The following is a 13,901-nucleotide window of genomic DNA, read 5'->3' on the forward strand; positions in this document are numbered from 1 at the left end:
TCCGAGAATCTAGGATATTTAATTCACTTCTCAACTCGCAAAACCTTTGCTCGTCTAGTGGTTTAGTGAGGATATCGGCTAATTATTTTTCGGTTCTCACATGGCGAATGTCAATATCCCCTTTTGTTGCATGATCTCTCAAGAAATGGTGTCTAATATCTATGTGCTTGGTTCTTGAGTGTTGTACGGGATTGTTGGCTATTTTGATGGCACTCTCATTATCACATAAAAGTGAAATTTTGGGAGTTTTGTGGCCATAGTCTCTTAGAGTTTGCTTCATTCATAGGAGTTGAGCACAACATGCTCCCGCGGCAACATATTCAGCTTCGGCAGTGGATAGAGCTACGGAGTTTTGTTTCTTGGATGACCATGACACTAAGGACTTACCCAAGAATTGGCAAGTTCCCGAAGTGCTTTTTCTATCCACCTTACAACCGGCATAATCGGAGTCCGAATAGCCGATAAGGTCGAAAGATGACCCTTTTGGATACCAAAGCCCAAGGTATGAAGTATGAACTAAATATCGAAGAATCCTCTTAACGGCCATTAAATGGCACTCTTTGGGAGCGGCTTGAAATCTTGCACACATGCACACACTAAGCATGATATCGGGCCTAGATGCATATAAGTAAAGCAAAGATCCTATCATGGAGCGATATACCTTTTGATCCACGCTTTTGCCTTCTCCATTGAGATCAAGATGTCCATTAGCTTGCATGGGCGTTTTGATTGGTTTGGCATTTTCCATGTCAAATTTCTTGAGCATATCTTTGATGTACTTGGTTTGACAAATGAAGGTTCCTTCCTTGAGTTGCTTGATTTGAAATCCGAGAAAGAACTTCAATTCTCCCATCATGGACATCTCAAACCTCCTTGTCATGATCCTACTAAAATCTTCACAAAATTGTTGATTAGTAGAACCAAATATAATGTCATCGACATATATTTGGCAAACAAATAAATCATTATCAACATTCTTAGTAAAGAGAGTAGAGTCGGCTTTGCCTATTTCAAAGCCCTTTTTGACAAGAAAATCCCTAAGGCATTCATACCATGCTCTAGGAGCTTGTTTTAGCCCATAGAGCGCCTTATGGAGTTTAAAAACATGCTCGGGATGTTTGGGATCTTCAAAGCCGGGCGGTTGCTCCACATACACCAATTCGGAGATTGGTCCATTTAGAAATGCGCTCTTCACGTCCATTTGATATAACTTGAAATCATGGTGAGTAGCATAGGCTAATAAAATACGAATTGACTCTAGCCTAGCTACGGGAGCGTATGTCTCACCAAAATCCAAACCTTCGATTTGAGTGAATCCTTGAGCAACCAAACGAGCTTTGTTCCTTGTTACTATCCCATTTTCATCTTGTTTGTTGCGGAAGACCCATTTTGTCCCAATCACATTTTGTTTTGGCCTTTCCACCAAAGACCAAACTTCATTTCTTTTAAAGTTGTTCAATTCCTCTTGCATAGCCATTATCCAATCCGGATCATCAAGCGCTTCTTCTACCTTCAAAGGTTCCAAAGAGGAAACAAAAGAGTAAAATTCACAAAAATTTGTAATTCTTGAACGAGTAGTTACCCCCTTTTGTATATCACCAAGGATGTTGTCCACGGGGTGATCTCTTTGGATACTTTGATGAACACGTGGATGTGGCACTTGTGATTGATGTTGGATGTCTTCCACTTCATCATTCAAAAAATTGTTCGGATCTTCATGGTCTTGATGTTGATCTTGTGATCTCTTGTCGTCTTGATCTTGGGTTGACATTGATGGTTCAACTTGCATTGATGAAGGTGGTTGATCCCTATTGATTTGAGCTTCTTGAGTCTTTTCTTGTTCTAAGGGCTTGATTTCGCCAATTGCCATCTTCTTGATTACTTCGCTTGGTATTTCTTCATCACCTAAAACATTTGTATCCACTTGCTCCACTTGGGAGCCATTAGATTCATCAAATATTACGTCTCTCGCAATTTCAACACATCCGGTGGTTTTGTTGAAAATGCGGTAGGCGTAGGCATTTGAACCATAACCAAGCATAAACCCTTCATCTACCTTTGGAGCAAATTTAGAACTTCTAGCTTTCTTGTTTAAAATAAAGCATTTGCTACCAAAGACTTTAAAATAGGAAACATTTGGCTTGTTACCGGTTAGAAGCTCATATGAAGTTTTGTTCAACAACTTGTGTAAATATAACCGGTTGATGGCATGGCATGCGGTGTTCATTGCTTCCGCCCAAAATTGATCCGATACTTTGTATTCATCAAGCATTGTTCTTGCGGATTCAATTAGAGTCCTATTCTTTCTTTCGACCACTCCATTTTGTTGAGGGGAGTACGGAGCCGAGAACTCATGCTTGATTCCTTCTTCATCAAGAAACTCTTCAACTTGTATGTTCTTGAACTCGCTTCCATTGTCGCTTCTAACTCTCTTGATCTTTACTTCGAATTCATTTTATGCTCTTCTCACAAACTTCTTGAGAATGGCTTGAGTTTCGCTTTTATCATGCAAGAAGAATACCCAAGTGAAACGTGAAAAATCATCAACAATAACTAAACCATATTTGTTACCTCCGATACTTATGTAAGTGATTGGCCCAAATAAGTCCATGTGAAGGAGTTCCAATGGTCTTGAAGTGATCATCACATTCTTCAAGGGATGAGATGCTCCAACTTGCTTTCCCGCTTGGCATGCACTACAAACTCTATTTTTCTCAAAAGTCACATTCGTTAGTCCTAGAATGTGTTCGCCCTTTTGAAGTTTGGACAAATTCCTCATACCAACATGAGCAAGTCGGCGATGCCAAAGCCAACCCATGCTAGACTTAGCCATCAAGCAAGTTTTAGGCATCACTCCATCCGTTGAAAAATGAACAAGATAGAGTTTACCCTTCAACTTACCGGTGAAGACTATAGAGGCGTCCTCCCTTCTAGAGACAACCACACCCTCATTTGTAAAAAGACAATTATAACCAATTTCACATAATTGAGATACGGATAATAAGTTGTAATTGAGTGATTTTACTAACAAGATATTTGAAATGGAAGTATCATTTGAGATGACAATTTTACCTAGTCCCATTACCTCTCCTTTTCCATTATCGCCAAAGATGATGTTTTCATGAGGTCCTCCATTTTTCTTCAAACGAGGAGAACATACTTTTTTCTCCGGTTATATGATTGGTACATCCGCTATCAATGACCCAACTTGATCCACCGGAGGAGTATGCTTACAAAAACAAAGTTATGTCTTCATTTTAGGTACCCAAATTTGTTTGGGTCCTTTAGCGTTAGTCACAAGCACTTTTGGTACCCACACATTCCTTTTTACAATTCTATCTCTTGTGCGGGGACCAACATAGAGAGCAACCACTTTACCACGGTGGTCTCTCTTTAGCATGTATGAGGCATAAAAGGAACATTGGGGGGGCATGAGCCTTCGGTTGCCTTGTTTGAGTGGGGTGATCAACTTGTTTGCCTCCTTTGACAAACTTGAGGCATTCCACTCCATTCAATAGCACACGATCATTTGGCTTGCTTGTGTATTGGTGAAAACCAAGACCCCTCTTTTGCTTATTGTCTTTGGCTTGAATAGTCTTGTAAAGTGCATCCTTTGACTTATAAGTTTTGATGCACCCATATTTGACCAAAGCATTTAGCCTCTCATTTTCCTTTTGTAATGCTTGCAAGGATTCAATATTAGTTGTACAAGCATTCATATCTGTCGGAGAGTGAACTCCTGTCGCATGGATCCTGAGAGACCCCTTTTTAGAGATTCGGCCGGGGGGATGATCCTGGAAAAACTTGTTTGGAAAATAAGCGGGAACGGAAATAAATGCGATGGCTGGCGGGAGACGATCACCCTAATGCAAGAAAAAGTGGGTACGCCGGGTTTTAGACAGGTTCGGGCCGCACGGAGGCGTAACACCCTACTCCTGTATGAGCACTATATTTATCCTTGAAGGGAATTCTTCAAGGAGGTATCTGGTTCTAAGGGGAGAGCTGTTTACAAAGAGCTTGAGGCTCTTATGTTCTAGCTTAACTTGAGCTGGTTCGAGTGTCTGTCGATCTATCTTTGGTCCGGTTCGTCAGGGATTGTTGGTTGTCTGGTGGTCGGGGGCCTTTTCTCCTTGCTTTTAGTGTTCTCCATCCTTTCCTTTTATAGGCGCGCCGACCTCAACATATCCTGAATGGGAAAGAGGGGACGCGAATGCCAAAGTGCCACGGAGAAAGGCGTAATCATTTCATTTTGGCGAAGTGACAGGGGCGGTGGAGAAATGCGGCGCGCATTCGACCACCAGCCGCTGCGGAAGCCTCGGGGCGCCCTAAAAGGGGCCCACCGGTCAGCCTCAGAGGTGCCCAGTGCGCCCACCCTGTCTTGTTCTTCTGCCAGGGCAGGGTGGCAGGCGGAGTGCTTCGATTCTGGCAACGTTATCCCGAGGCACCTGGATGAAACGGGACGGGACCCGTGCATTTAATGGACCCACGGCCCCCTGCTAGTGCATGGCAGGGTCTGACACTGGGGCGTGGGCAGCTGAGAATGTCAGGATGTCAGGATGTCAGACCGCGCGTGCCTATTAAATGCGGCATTGGGCCTTTGACTGGATGACACCCTGACGACGGGACCCTTCGGGTCGTTGAATGATCTTGCGCGAACCTTCGGGGCACCGAGTCCTCGGGGGCTGCCACGTGCAGCCCCGAGCACTCTCTCCCGAGCACTTCGGTGGGACCTTCGGGGCACCGAGTCCTCGGGGGCTGCCACGTGCAGCCCCGAGCACTCTCTCCCGAGCACTTCGGTGGGACCTTCGGGGCACCGAGTCCTCGGGGGCTGCCACGTGCAGCCCCGAGCACTCTCTCCCGAGCACTTCGGTGGGACCTTCGGGGCACCGAGTCCTCGGGGGCTGCCACGTGCAGCCCCGAGCACTCTCTCCCGAGCACTTCGGTGGGGCCTTCGGGGCACCGAGTCCTCGGGGGCTGCCACGTGCAGCCCCGAGCACTCTCTCCCGAGCACTTCGGTGGGACCTTCGGGGCACCGAGTCCTCGGGGGCTGCCACGTGCAGCCCCGAGCACTCTCTCCCGAGCACTTTGGTGGGGCCTTCGGGGCACCGAGTCCTTGGGGGCTGCCACGTGCAGCCCCGAGCACTCTCTCCCGAGCACTTCGGTCTTAGTATTTGGACCCTGCAGATCATCGGGGAACTAGGGTGCTCGGGAACCAGAGGCGGCGGCCCCGAGCACCTTCTCCCGGGACTTAGCTTTTTCTTACCTCGCAGGGTGGTGACATGTGGTGGATAGCCGGCCTGGCCTCGGGACTTAGGGACCCCTGGTTCTGAATACACCGACAATATCAAGGTTAGAACAACGAGAACATCCATTGCTAGTAGATGCTTTAGATAGTAAATTTGCTTCACTAGAGTTAGAAGAGCCTTTCTTAAGAATATCAATTTGTGTTTCAAGAGTTCTATAATTTTCATCTAAACAAGATAATTTCTCTTGAAGCAAGAAATTGTTACTCTTAAGATCGGCAATTGAGGAATTGGCTAAATCACAATCTTTAGACAATTTCTCAACTTTTTCTTTCTCTTTAGCAAAGAGCTCCTCGAGTTCAAGGTTTCTCTCCTTTTCAAGAATGAGCAAGTCTTCTTGTCTCTCAAGGGTCTCTTCATGACTATCTATTGTATCCATTAGCTCCTTTATTTTAGCCATGACATTTTTATTCAAACCTTTGAACAAATTATCACAATCACTATCATACTCACTATCACTATCTAGGAGCTTGGATTGAGATTTTACCTTGCGGTTCTTGGCCATGAAGAATTTTGGGGAGTCTCCATCATCATCATCATCACTCATTAAGAGTGATTTTCTTGGTGTAGGCTCATGAATAGCAATGGTGGCGACTCCTTCATCATCGGAGTCCGAGTCGGAGTTGGAATCCCACTCTTCTCCAATATGTGCTTGACCCGAATATTTCTTCTTGTATATCTTGTTCTTGTCTTTCTGGTATGACTTGACTTTATTGTCTTCTTTGTCCTTTCCCTTCTTCTTGTTTGGACAATCGGCTATAAAGTGACCAATTTCGCCACATTCATAGCATGCCCTTCTTGATGTTCTCTTCTTGGGCATGTCTCTCTTGTACTTTGAATAGCCTCCTTTTCTCATGAATTTCTTGAACCTTTTCACAAAGAACGCCATTTCTTCATCTTCGGAGCTTTCATCATCACTTGTGCTTGATTCTTAGGCTTGCTTGCTTTTGCTTGCCTTGAGTGCAATTTCTTTATGCCTTGAGGTTGAGCTTTGTTTAGCATGAATCTTCACTTCATTAGCCTCTTCTTCCATGAGCTCATGAGCAAGAATCCTTTCAAGCACATCACTTGGTGTGAGCCTCTTTTAATCTCTTCTCTCACGGAGGAGCGTTACCAAAGTGGGATTTCTAGGAGCAAATGCTCTAAGTAGTCTCTTCACCACTTTGTGATCATCAATGTCCTCGCTTCCAAGTCCTCTTAGCTTGTTCACAAGCACCATCATCCGATCATACATTGCTTGAGGAGTTTCATGATCCTCCATCACAAATCTTCCTAGCTTTCCCTCAAGCAATTCTATTTTGGATTCTCTCACACTTGTAGTCCCTTCATGAGCAACTTGAAGTGTGTCCCAAATTTGCTTAGCTTCCTCAAGTCCATCCACTTTGTTGAATTCCTCCGGACTCAAGGCACTAAGCAACACACTTGTAGCTTGAGCATTGTGATGCATATTTTGTTCTTCACTTGAGGTGAGCTCTTGGTCTTCCTCCGGCAGCTCAAAACCTGTGCAAACAATCTTCCAAATACTTGGATGAAGAGAAATTAAGTGCATTTTCATTTTGTGCCTCCAAGCGGCATAATGTGTACCATCGAAGAATGGTGCACGTCCGGAAGGCACGGAAATGTAATTGCTAGAAGAATTCAAACGATCATAATTGAAAGGAATCTCACTTCCCTTTCCTTTACCATTACCATCATCACTTCTTGATGGATCATCTTTGAGACCCCTCGGACTTCCGGATGTCGACATAATAATTCCCTCCAAGCGGTGAAGCCTTGTAGGAGGTTAGGCTCTGATACCAATTGAAAGTGCCTAGAGGGGGGTGAATAGGCTTTTCTGAAATTTAAAACTAAAAACAGCGGATTAAACTGCCGGATATTCCGGTGAAGTCCGGATACTCCGGTATGGTCCGGAGTATCCGGTCTAGTCCGGAGTCTCCGGCCTGACAGGAAATTTCAGAATAAATTTGAACTAAAGGCCACAGCTAGATTCTAAGAATTACACTAGGTCAAGTAGATATTACTAAGCTAGAATAACAATTAAAACTAGCAAGATTGATACTATAGCAATTTAAATGACAAATTACCAAATGCACACGATCAAGTAAGTTTAACATGTAAGAACACGAGAATATATCCCGGAGTTCGGCCATCTCACAAAGAAGTGCCTACATCTCCGTTGAGGAGCTCACAAAGAGCCGGGTCTTCTCCAACCCTATCCTCTTCTAGCGACCACAAAGATCAAGCTAGAAATTCTTACTCAATATGAAGATGCTTACAAACTTCCCGAGGCACACCACAAGTTTTGGGTGCTCTTCGGGCGACTCCTTTCCTTCTAGAAACCCAAAGCTTCAAAGGAGATGATCGCAGTAAATGCTCGATGAAGAAATCAATGCTCAAGTGGCTTGAACCCTCTCCAAACACACACTCTCAAAATTGTGCAAATTTGGCTCTAGAGATGAGTGGAGGGGCTTTGAATGCTCTTAAAGTGCTCAAGAGGTCTCAAGGAAACCAGCCACAGCAAGCTCTAAATGCTATGGAGAGAGGGGGCATTTATAGCTCTCTCTCACAGATTAGCCGTTACTGTTTTTGTCAGAGCTTACCGGAGTCTCCGGTCCTAATTCCAAAAACGGCGTCAGAACGGTCACGAACGTGTCAGAACTAGCCGTTACAGTTCTGTTTAATTACCGGAGTCTCCGGTGAACACCGGAGTCTCCGGTCCTGACAGATTTTCCAAAACAGACTAAGTCCGGAGACTAGCCGGATCCTCCGGCATCTCCAGGTACCGGAGTATCCGGTGAACACCGGAGACTCCGGTCTTTACTTCTTTTTAACAAAAAGATTAAAAGCTAACCGAGAGCCTCTGCCGGAGTCTACCTCGGAGACTCCTACTGCACACTAAACATTTTACCGGAGTATCCGGTGTACACCGGAGACTCTGGTCTTTTTCTTGAAAAGATTAAACCGTAACCGAGACTCTCTGCCGGAGGCTAACTCGGAGACTCCGGCTGAACGTTGAGTACCGGAGTATCCGGTGAACACCGGAGACTCCGAACTCTGAAGATTTTCAGAAAGAGTTTCGTGTCCGTGAGTGAATGTGTCTCTCAACTGGGTGATTCTAAAGGATCTCTTGAGCATTGAGACACTAATCAAGCAAATGAATCCAACCATCTAGGAAAAAATCTATCCTAGACTCAATTTCAAAAGTAAAAAGAATTTAAGTTCTATCTTGTATCCTTCGTTGATTCTTCAATTGTTTCGACGGACGTCAAACGTCATTTACCTTCACAACTAATGCTCATACCTGTTCAACACTCACAAAGCATATTAGTTCTTTAATCGTTTTGTCATCAATAAGTCAAAACCCACTTAGGGGGCCTAGATGCACTTTCAACCTCGCAGGCGGGTAGACTCTCCAAGTCAGTCGGACGTGCAGGTCAATGACAGGACGTACCGCCTCCCATTTGCGTGTTAGCAGGTCTGCTCGCGTGTAATTTTGGATAGAAAAATAACAATCACGTACGTTAATAGACCTCCTTCTTCCTCATCTCTGGTGGCTTGCCCTCGCCCCGCCCTTCTCAACCTAATCATGCTCCTCCTCCTCCTTTTCTGACGTGCTCGCCCCTACTCCATCCTCCTCCATCGCCTCCGACAGCTTCCCACCATCGAATCCGGTACCACCGTCCATCGCCACGCTAACCCGACGTTGCCAGACAGTTGCTTTGCCGCCTCTGCTGCCAACACCACCCATCTGCGGTCCTCCGCCACCTGACTAGTAGTGCCCTCGCCGTCCAACCTCAGCCGCCCCCCTCTTTCGCCTCACCAACCGCGTCTCGGACCTCCCTCTAGGTCCGTTAGGACCTCAAACCCTAACCCCAAACTCAAACCCTAACAACATACCTCCCTCGCCGGCCACCGTCCGCGATCAACTCGGACACGAACAAGTGCATCGTAACTTCTCAAGTCGCACACGCTCGTGTCAGTCTTTTCGAGGGTCCAATTCGAAGCTAGCCTGACTCATTCTCAAACGCACACTAGGAACTACACCAATAGAATAGATTAGAACTGTTTATTTACGACGAAATTTATACTAAAGAGTTAAGTACAGAAATCAATAAATAGATAAATATTAAACAAGATAGCTTGTGTCCACACTTCATAATGAGTTGAGATAGCTTGTGTCCACGCTTCAAACGGAGTTATCTTTCTTGTACACCAACGTAGTATCCATGAAGTCCAAGCTAGATAACTCCGATCTGAACTCAGACTTCCGTGGAGCCATATATAAGACTATCTCCGTTGGTTTTCTTTCGTGAGTCTTATTCTTTTTACGAAAGAATTCTGTTTTTATTAATATTTTAACAAATTTTTTTACCTTTTTTTAAAGAGATTCTCTCTTATTCTCTGTATCTGTGATTCTCTTATTTACTTCACGATTTAAAAAATATTAAAGATGATAGAAAATAAAAAAAATAAGAATGAGAAGAAAAATTAGAAAAAACTAAATAAAGATAATATAGTTAACCCAGGCGCGGCGACGTCGCACAACACAACTCCCCGCGTTCTTGATCCCATCCGTCGAGTCGATCGGCTCCTGCCGCAAGCTTTGCTTCGCGGGCGAGATCGACTAGAGCATCGTCGATCGGCCATGGGGAAGAGGAAGTCGAGGAAGGCGTCCACGACGGCGGCGCCGAAGAAGGTGCAGAAGCTGGACACGGCCTTCGACTGCCCTTCTGCAACCACGCGGGGAGCGTCGAGTGCAGCATCGACCTCAAGCACACAGGATCACCAAGGCGTCGTGCGGCGTCTGCAAGGATGCCTACTCCACCGTCGCCAACGCGCTCACGGAGCCCGTCGACGTCTACAGTGAGTGGATCGACGCGTGCGAGCGCGCCAACGTCCGCCGCCGGGGCTACGCTGGCGACGCCGACGACGATTTCTGATCGTGCCACGGTTATTTTCAGGCGGCTCGTGACATAGATCGATTCGCCCCTCTGCCGAGTTGACATGGTTGCTTCGTTTTTTTCCTGTTCCGCAAATATTGTACATCAATCATCAATGGAACACATAGATATTGAGAGATGTAATCTTGTAATGAGATATGTTGGTTCCTTCTTTGTTCTTCTTGTCCAGTGTACGTAAAGTTGAGTTCGCAGCGCGCGTGGCCGCCCTCCGGCAAGCCCTGGCGTCTTGCTGCATGCGCTAGCTCTAGCTGGTAGTTCGTTCCATCCGGCCGCCCGGGAAGCTTCGTCTGCTTCTTTTTTTTCGCTCAACAAATTGGAAGCCTTCGTAGTTAGTAAATTCTATAGGATACTGTCTAGAAAAATTCTCGTGAGACTTTATTCACATCATTTATTTTGTGATCCAATGGTTAAACTGAAGAGGGGAGAGAAATAGACGTGTCATCATAGGAAAGAGATGACATAGTTCTGTAAAATTTGCCTCTGCCTTTGTCGTAATTGTATATCCACCATTTGTACCATACACCTCCAAATGGTTGTCTCTTAGGAATTGTATATCTAAGTACTAACTATTTAGGAAAAAATGCAAACCCACCTGCAAACTTGGGGGTTTGTCAAAAAAAAAAAACCCTACAACTTTGTTTTTTATCTGCAAGTTTCATTTGTTTTCAGATGTCTCTTAGCGCTATTTGACCATACGGTGTGGGGGTATGCGTGACTTCCTAGGATTTTTAGTGTGGTGCAATGACACCTAGCTTCATTTTCGACATCTCAGTACTATTTAAATCAACCTAGCATTTCATTATTTGGGCTCTCGGTTCACATACTTTTAAATATTTATCCTATTTAATTGTTCAAAATTATTGTGTCGGATCTAATCTAATGGTTCAATAGACTATGAAAATTATTATAGAAGCCACCGTGCCAATTTGAAGTCGGACATGAATCGTATTGTACTGTCAAACGGTGGTTGGGGTATAAGACATCAAATGGAAGTTGCATGGGTAGACTGACATAAAATCAAGTTGTAGCCTTGTAGGGGAGTTGCAGGTGGATTTTTACAATTTTCCCAACTATTAAAAAAAACAATCTTTGACCGGATTTTGTGCTCTATGTTGGTATTGTGAACACCAGGTTTTAAGTAGGAAACTATGGTCATTGGCGGACTCACAGCCCGGCGACCCTGGGCGCCTGCCCGGGCTCCTTGGCGAGTGCACGTCGAGCCGCACGGCTCAGCCACGGGCCAACGGGCAACAACCGAGTAAATTCGCAGGAATCGCAATACTGACGAAGTCACGAATAGACAGCCCAACTCGCAAACTTGCGGCCCAATATGTAGAGCCGATCAGCCGAAGACACTTCAGCTACGAGTCCACGACCGAGAGACGCGACGTTCCCAATTCCACTCGCGGCTTGCGGCGATCGGCGGCTGCCCGGCACCGACGCGATTCAGGGCGTGTCTGCAGTCCGCTGTGGCATCGCGTATTCGCGTTATCGTGTGGTCGCAGGCTCACGGCAGCAAGCCAGCAAGGCGCCAACGCCCAACGCCTTGAAGCCTGAAGGCCTGAACCAGGATTCCAGGAACTGGAAGGAGACCTGACGAACAGACAGAGGAAAGGTACTTCTGCTGCAGTTCTGCACTCTAACTTATTTTTGCTCATTCCTGCAATATTTATCTATGGTTCTTTCTTGGAACAGTTTCAAAATTGATTCAGGAATCAGGAATGAGGCGTTTCTTGATTGATACAAGGAATTGTGATGACCCTGGTAGAAGTTATGGAACTCAAGGAGACTCAAATGTAGATGAGTCACGGGAAGTACTAGATCATCTGCATCCACAACCAAATTTGGGTAATGCTATAATTGAGTTTGATCCAAATGAAATTCTATGTGACCCAGCTCTCGGGAAACAAATCTATGAGTATGCCCCTGAAATTCAAGAACAAGTAAGGAGAGCATACATTCGGAAGGGTCCGACACAACCAACTAATATGATTTTTCCTCGCAAACAATATGGGCATGGTGATTCAAGAGTCTTTTCGACATTGTGGTATAAGAAATATGATTGGTTAGAATATAGTGAGTCCAAAGATGTTGGATTTTGCTTTTATTGCTTCCTTTTTAAACAGCCAGGAAGGGCAGAACACTTTGGTTATGATGTTTTCAATAAGACAGGGTGGAGGGATTGGAAGCATGCATATAAATCACTACCTGATCACGTTGGTAGTGTAGGTAGCGCTCATAACAATTGTGTTAAGAAATGTGATGATTTTAAAAATCAGAGACAAAGCGTGTCAAATGTATTCTCTAAAGCTAGTCAACATTTGGAAGAATTGTACCAAACTCGTTTAACTTCTACTCTACGTTGTTCAAGATATCTCTTAAAGCAAGGCATGGCTTTTCGTGGGCATGATGAGTCTTCTACCTCTTTGAACAAAGGTAATCTTCTGGAGTTAATAGATTTTCTGAAAGATAACAATGAAGAAGTGAGAGTTGCCTATGACCGTGGCGGGTTAAATTGCAAGATGACTTCCCATAAAATTCAAAAAGATCTTGCAAGATGTTGTGCAGAAGAAATAACTGAAGCGATTATGGGAGAGATTGGTGATAGACAATTCTCTGTGCTTATTGATGAATCACGCGATATATCAGTAAAAGAGCAAATGGCAATAATTATAAGGTTTTAATCCAACTCTTTTTATTTATTGCATGTACAGCTTATTAATGATGTAAAAGCTCGCCTGAGCACCATGAGAGAAAGTGGCTGGGGTGACTTGTTTGATGAGGTGAGACAATTTTGTGCTATGAAGGGTATTCCTATTCCAAATATGTCTGAAGAGATACCGGTGAGGGGTCGTTCAAGGCGAGATGGATTTACTATTACCAATCTTCATTATTATCGTGCCGAGATTTTCTATGTTGTTGTTGACAAAATATGTGCTGAAATGAATCATCGGTTTGGTGAAGCGACTACGGAGTTACTGACATGCTTCTCGTGTCTTGATCCAAAGAACTCTTTCTCCAAGTTTGATGTCAACAAGCTTGCTCGGCTTGCTGAAATTTATGATGGGGATTTCTGTGATCATGATCGTGCAATAGTAAAGGAACAGCTTCAGACCTATATTCTTCATGTGAGGAGGCATGCTGCCTTTGCTTCTTGTACAAATATTGCAAGTTTGGCTACAAAGATGATTGAAACCGAAAAGCATTTGGTTTTTCCATTGGTCTACAAGTTCATTGAATTGGTATTATTAGTGCCGGTGTCAACGGCAACCGTTGAAAGATCCTTCTCGGCAATGAAGATTATCAAGTCTAAACTGCGCAACAAGATCGCAGATGATTGGTTCAACAACTTGATGGTTTGCTACATTGAGCGGGAACTATTCAAATCACTTGATGAAGCTACTATTCTTCGACGGTTTCAAAACATTAAGACTCGGAAAATGCAGTTACCACGTAGCCGTATGCTTGCATAGTGTCTCATTTGGAGATATATTATTAGACTTTTGGAGATATATTATTAGACTTTTGGCAACAAATTGTCAACGCACATGTAATTTTAGTGTCGTAATGATTGTATGAATTTGTTATCAATAGTTAGGCTCGCCCAGGCTCTAAAAAATTTCTGGGTCCGCCCCTG

At 44.5% G+C, this 13,901-nt stretch overlaps 2 pseudogenes; both read left to right on the forward strand.

The window, feature by feature from the left end:
- Nucleotides 1-9,948: 9,948 nt before the first annotated feature.
- Nucleotides 9,949-10,243, forward strand: LOC133930267 (transcription elongation factor 1 homolog; annotated as a pseudogene).
- A 1,742-nt stretch (nt 10,244-11,985) lies between these two features.
- On the forward strand, nt 11,986-13,867 carry LOC133930268 (uncharacterized; annotated as a pseudogene).
- The last annotated feature ends 34 nt before the right edge of the window (nt 13,868-13,901 follow it).

Source organism: Phragmites australis, chromosome 10 (assembly GCF_958298935.1).
Source record: "Phragmites australis chromosome 10, lpPhrAust1.1, whole genome shotgun sequence".
Lineage (NCBI taxonomy): Eukaryota > Viridiplantae > Streptophyta > Magnoliopsida > Poales > Poaceae > Phragmites > Phragmites australis.